We start from the raw sequence: 6,982 nt of genomic DNA, 5'->3' as shown, positions 1-6,982 counted from the left end.
GAGCTTCACTCACAAAAATTACTAAGAACAAAGTTTACCTTTTTCCCAAAAGTAAATTTCATATTTGGCTCCACATAATGTGTTCAATGAGTCAAGTGAAGTACTTTTCATTGACAAAAAAAAGTTGCTGAAAAATGCATATCTCATATTTTTTTTAGAGAAATCCCATTTCTTGCCTAAACGAAATGCCTATAAAAGAGCATATATTTGCAACAACAGTTTGCAGAACCTATCAAGTCAAATAATCCCCCCTTTAATTCCCTCCCAAAATGCAGTTCTTCAACTTCTTTTCCCTTTTCCTTTTTGTGTCATTCCTCTTTTTATTTAAGAAATGGAAGAATTCCAATAGCCAAACCAAAAGATTGCCTCCAGGTCCATGGAAATTACCTATTCTTGGAAATTGCCTCCCAAAACTATTGAGTTTCCTTGCCAGGATAGTGTAGTCTATTGTTGATCATTTGTCGAGACGGTTAGTTATGATTATTGTTGACTGTATATTCGGAATAGGTTACACGCCACAATAGATATTATGTTGGATCGGGTTGCACGCCGCAACAGAGATTATATTGGATGAGGTTGTACGCCGCAACATATATTATATTGGATCGGTTTGCATGCCGCAACAGATATTATATTGAAATGGGTTGCACGCAGTAACAGTTATATATATGGAACGGGTTGCACGCCACAACAATGTTAAATGATAAGGGATCGGGTTGCGCGCCGCAACAGTATTGTAGTTGCATTGATTGTAGACATCGGGTGTTCTTTCATACTTTATTAAGTTTCTGATAGAATTGATATGTTTCCCCGAAGCATGTTTTCCCCTCCCTTTTAAAACTATTATTACTTGTTTATATTTCTGATGTATATTATATAACTGCACAGGTTTATCTGGAGTCGGGTCCTAGCCTCATCACTACCTCGCCGGGGTTAGGCTGGCACTTACCAGCACATGGGGTCGGTTTTGCTGATACTACACTCTACACTCTGTGAATATACCGGAGTAGCCTTTGGTCAGCAGCAGTAGCTTGGGAGCCAGCCTTCAGTCCACCGTGATACCGAGGTAGCCTTGCGGGCGTCCGCAGGCCCGACGTCTCCTCTATCTTATTTTATATTTTGTTATCTCATGTATTCGAGACAAACAGTGTTATATTTCTTTCAAACGGTTGTATTTAGTACTCTTATTAGTCCGTGGATGTTGTGACACCGGGTTCTGGTTAGAGGCACGTGATGGTCTGTGAGACATTTTCGTTTCCTATTTATTTAAGACTTCCGCTAAATTTCATATTCCGCGGTTATTTAACTGTTTATTCCCTTGTTAATATAATTGGTAAGAAGTTTTAAAATAAAGGAGTTAATGATTTCTAAGTTCATGGCTTACCTAGCTTCTACGAGTAAGCGCCATCACGACTCCCGAGGATAAGGAAATCCGGGTCGTGACATTCACTCACAAAAATTACTAAAAACAAAGTTTACCCTTCTCCCAAAAGTAAATTTCATATTTGGCTCCACATAATGTGTTCAATGAGTCAAGTGAAGTACTTTTCATTGACAAGAAAAAGTTGCTGAAAAATGCATATCTCATATTTTTTTTTTTTAGAGAAATCCCATTTCTTGCCTAAACGAAATGCCTATAAAAGAGCATATATTTGCAACAACAGTTTGCAGAAACTATCAAGTCAAATAATCCCCCCTTTAATTCCCTCCCAAAATGCAGTTCTTCAACTTCTTTTCCCTTTTCCTTTTTGTGTCATTCCTCTTTTTATTTAAGAAATGGAGGAATTCCAATAGCCAAACCAAAAGATTGCCTCCAGGTCCATGGAAATTACCTATTCTTGGAAGCATGCTTCATATGCTAGGTGGACTTCCACATCATGTCCTTAGAGATTTAGCCAAAAAATATGGACCAATTATGCACCTTCAACTAGGCGAAGTTTCTCTAGTTGTTATTAGTTCTCCTGAGATGGCAAAAGAAGTACTAAAAACTCATGATCTCGCTTTTGCAAATAGGCCTTTACTTGTAGCTGCCAAGATTTTTTCTTATAATTGCATGGACATTGCCTTTTCTCCTTATGGCAATTACTGGAGACAAATGCGTAAAATTTGTCTCTTGGAATTGCTCAGTGCCAAAAATGTCAAGTCATTCAACTCAATTAGACAAGATGAAGTTCATCGTATGATTGAATTTTTTCAATCATCTCCTGGTAAGCCAGTTAATGTTACAAAAAGGATTTCACTTTTCACAAACTCTATGACATGTAGATCAGCATTTGGACAAGAATATAAGGAGCAAGACGAATTTGTACAACTAGTCAAAAAAGTGTCAAACTTAATAGAAGGGTTTGATGTGGCTGATATATTCCCTTCACTGAAGTTTCTTCATGTGCTCACTGGAATGAAGGCTAAAGTTATGAATACACACAATGAATTAGATGCCATTCTTGAAAATATCATCAATGAGCACAAGAAGACTTCAAAAAGCGATGGTGAATCAGGAGGTGAAGGTATAATTGGTGTACTGCTAAGACTTATGAAAGAGGGAGGCCTTCAATTTCCAATCACTAACGACAACATCAAAGCTATCATTTCTGTACGTACTATATACTGCATATTTCTATCTTCGTTATTAGTACTCCTTCTATTCTATTTTTTGTGGAACTTGTTTTTATCCTATTCCATAAAGAATAACATATTTTTATATAAGAAAGAATTTAACTTTAAATTTTCTATTTTACCTTTAATGACATGTTTTTATAGCCACAGGAATTTTATGACATATTTAATACCACAAGTTCGAAAATTATTTTCTGTCTTTCTTAAACTTTGTATCTAGTTATACCGTGCCATATAAAGTGAAATTGATGAAGTATTATGATTTATCTTTAATACTAACGTTCTCAAATTGCATAATTAATTTCTGTACTTAAAGAGTCACTTCAGTTAGCTTTCAATTAGGACAACTAATCTTACTTTCGTCATAAAATTTACACATTTGAAAATTACAACAAATGTTATTTCAATCACCACAACTTGGCATTAGGATAACGAAACAAGTAGCAAAATAACTTGATAATTTTTTTTTTGGGTTTTTGGCATTGAAAATGTCACGGAAATCAAGTACTCTTAGAAATTCGTGAGCAATTTGACATCAGTTCTTGGGTAGAGGAGACGCTACCCAAGAACAATAATCCGGAAATCAACATATGCCTCTACCCAAGAACTGGTGTCAAATTGCTCACGAATTTCTAAGAGTACTAAATACAAATTGTCTCGAATACATGAGATAACAGACTGAAATAAAGATAGAGGAGACGCTGGGCCTGCGGACGCTGGCAAGGCTACCCCGGTGTCTCACTGGACTGAAAGCTGGATCCCGCGCTACTGCTGCTGTCCAAAACCTGGATCTGTGCAAACGGGCACAGAGTGTAGTATCAGCACAACTTACCCCATATGCTGGTAAGTGTCTGGCCTAACCCTGGTGAGGTAGTGACGAGGCTAGGACCAGACTCCAGATAAACCTGTACAGTTATATACTATATGACGGAAAAGTAAACAGGTAATAAGCAATCAAAGCTGGGAAAGGGGAAACATGCTCTGGGGGTAGCAGATAAAACAGAATACCAAAGAATAGTAAGGAAACTACAATTTAACTTCTAACACGGATAAAGAGAAATAAGGCAACTTTCACTTTCAGTTTCATCTTGTTGCAGGAGTGCAACCCGATCCCATTTCTCATCTCTTGTGGTAGGCGTACCACACGCTCTCAATTCAGTATATCTTGTAGTAGGCGTACCACCCGCTCCCATTTCAGTATATCTTGTGGTAGGCGTACCACCCGCTCCCATTTTATTATATCTTGTGGTAGACGTACCACCCGCTCCCTTTTATATATCACACAATCACAATAAATCCTGGCAAGGGAACATAAATAATGTAATAACTTCCCGGCAAGGGAACACAACAATGTTATAATTTTCCCGGCAAGGGAACAACAATATTTAATTAGTCATCCCGGCAAGGGAGAATCAGCTATAACCAACCTCAACTCAACATGTACTCAATTCGATTATTGAAAATACTCAATCATAGAAGATCATTAAGTAAAGCACCCAAGTGTCATTCAAGAACATAACAACTTTCAATTTAAGACCCACGGTCATGCTAAACACCAACGTATAGATACTCGTCACCATGCCTATACGTCGTACTCAACAAGAAGCAAGTAGCAAGTATGACTCAACTCCTAATCCCTCAAGCTAGGGTTAGACCAAACACTTACCTCGATTCCTTGATCACCACTCAAGTCTCAACTATAGCTTTACCCCTTGATTCCACCACCAATCGCTCGAATCTAGTCACAAGTTAATTAATTACATTAATAAGTGCTAAATGAATCAACCCCAATTCATGAAAATGAGTTTTCAAATGTTTTACCCAAAAGTCAAAAATCACCCCCTAGGCCCATGTGGTCGAAACCCGAGGTTCGGACCAAAACCCGATAACCCATTCCGCCACGAATCCAAATATATAATTTGCTTTGAAATCGAACCTCAAATTGAGGTCCAAATCCCCAATTTTAGAAAACCTAGGTTCTACCCTAAACACCCAATTTCCCTCATGAAAATCTTTGATTTGAAGTTGAAATCATGTTAAAAGATGTTAAGGAGTGAAGAAAATGAGTTAGAAATCACTTACCAACGTTTTGGAGATGAAAAATTGTTTGAAAAATCGCATCTTATGTTTTGGGGTTTTGAAAAAGTAAAAAATAACTGAGATTCCCGTTAATTTATACCCCTCTCAGATCCCCTGTGCGGATCGCATCAAATGGACCACGGCTGCACAGCCTCCACCGCGGACCGCACAAAGGCGACCGCGGCCGCGCTGGCCCCTTCCTGAAGACCTGCAGTTCAGCACCCTAGGCGGACCGCACAAAGGCGACTGCGGCCACACAGCCTCCCCTGAGGACCGCAAAAAGGCGACTGCGGCCGCGCTGGCCCCTCCGCGGACCGCACAACCTACACCGAGGACCTAAGCCTAAGGCATTCCGGAGCCCACTCGAAACTCACCCGAGCCCTCAAAACTTTAACCCAAGTATGCACACAACCTCAAAAATATCCTACGGACATATTCGTGTACACAAATGACCAAAATAACATCACGAACATCGAATTAAACCTCGAGATCAATAAAATTTCTCAAAACTCTTTTAAACATTAAATTTCTCAATTAAGGTCTGGATCACGTCAAACGACGTCCGTTTTTAACCAAATTTAATAGGAATGACTCAAGTCATATGTGAGACCTGTACCGGGTGCCTGAAATAAGATACGGGCCCGATACCATTACTTTCTAATCAGTTTTCACTTCAAATTTCCTTAAACAATTTTTGAAAATAATTTCACTTAAAAATTCATTTCTCGGGCTAGGGACATCGGATTCCGATTTCGGGCATACGCCCAAGTCCCATATTTTCCTGCGGACCCTCCAGGACCGTCAAATTATGGGTCCGGGTCCGTTTACCCAAAATGTTGATCAAAGTCAAATTTATTCATTTTAAATTCAAGACTTAACATTTTCACAGAATTTCATATTTAATCTTTCCGGCTACGCGCTTGGACTGCGTACGAAAATCAAAGCGACTTTAAATGAGGTTTTCAAGGCCTCGAAAGCACATAATGGGTAAGAAAACAGGTGATGACCCTTTGGGTCGTCATAGAAAATTTAGAATTCCTTTTGGTGTAGAATAAAGGTAGTAGCACAAACGTAGTACAAATATGTTATTTGAATATTTCAGTAGAAATTTGTCAAGAAGTTTGTAAGAGAAATGAATATTGTAACTTGCTCGAAAATGAAGGACATCTTTGGTGGGGAACATAAACTTCATCAACAACAATTAATTGGGCCATGGTCGAAATGATGAAGAATCCAAGTGTATTTTCCAAAGCTCAAGCAGAGGTAAGAGAAATCTTGAGAGCGAAAGAAACTTTTGGTGAAATTGATGTCGAGGAGTTCAAATACCTAAAGATGGTCATTAAAGAAACTTTCAGACTCCATCCTCCAGTACCTCTTTTGCTTCCAAGAGAATGTAGAGAAGAAACGGACTTAAAACGGCTACACTATTCCATTGAAAACAAAAGTCGTGGTTAATGTTTGGGCAATGGGAAGAGATCCAAAATATTGGGATGCCGTAGAAAGCTTTAAACTTGAGAGATTTGAACACAACACTATGGATTATATTGGTAATAATTATGAATATCTTCCCTTTGGTAGTGGAAGGAGAATTTGCCCTGGAATATTATTTGGTTTAGCAAATGATTATTTTCCACTGGCTCAATTATTGTATCACTTTGACTGGAAACTCCCAACTGGAATCAATCCAAATGAACTGGACTTGACTGAGGCGGCTGGAGCAGCTTGTGCCAGAAAGAATGACCTACACTTGATCGCTACTGCTTATCAACATTGTGAAGAGTGATCTCATGGCGTCAAACCTTTTCTTAAAAGAAGAATCTTTGCAACTGAATTTCGTTGGCAACCCCACCATTGTACTTTCTTCCGTTGGTGTTTACTTATTTATAATATTTGTGTCCTTTTTCATATATAGATATATCATTATAGCTTTCGACACAAGCTGTCAAATAAGATTTTCTGTTGTTTTTATATTTTGTAATGTAGTGACAAGCTATCCGTGTGAACTAAATATACTTACTTACATCCCTCCATTATAAAGAAAAGATACTGGAGGGATGCCACAGGTAGGGGTGGGCATATTTCGGTCGGAACCGAATAAATCGACCGAACCGAATTTTTTTAAATTTCAGTTTCGGTTATTCATTTTGTTCGGTCGATTTCGGTTTAAAATTTTAAAATTTCGATTTTTCGGTTCGGTTTTCGGTTATTAAGTTTTTTAATTCAGTTAACCGAAAAACCTAATTATTAACATAAATGTTCTTTAAGTTATACATAGGCTAAGCTCATA

General features: G+C 38.2%; 1 pseudogene; it reads left to right on the top strand.

Annotated features, from left to right (window-relative positions):
• The first annotated feature begins 202 nt into the window (after positions 1–202).
• On the top strand, positions 203–6,606 carry LOC142176408 (premnaspirodiene oxygenase-like; annotated as a pseudogene).
• The last annotated feature ends 376 nt before the right edge of the window (positions 6,607–6,982 follow it).

The sequence above is a fragment of the Nicotiana tabacum genome, chromosome 22 (assembly GCF_000715075.1).
Source record: "Nicotiana tabacum cultivar K326 chromosome 22, ASM71507v2, whole genome shotgun sequence".
NCBI classification, from domain to species: Eukaryota; Viridiplantae; Streptophyta; class Magnoliopsida; order Solanales; family Solanaceae; genus Nicotiana; species Nicotiana tabacum.
This window is presented reverse-complemented; position numbering and strand designations above follow the sequence as displayed.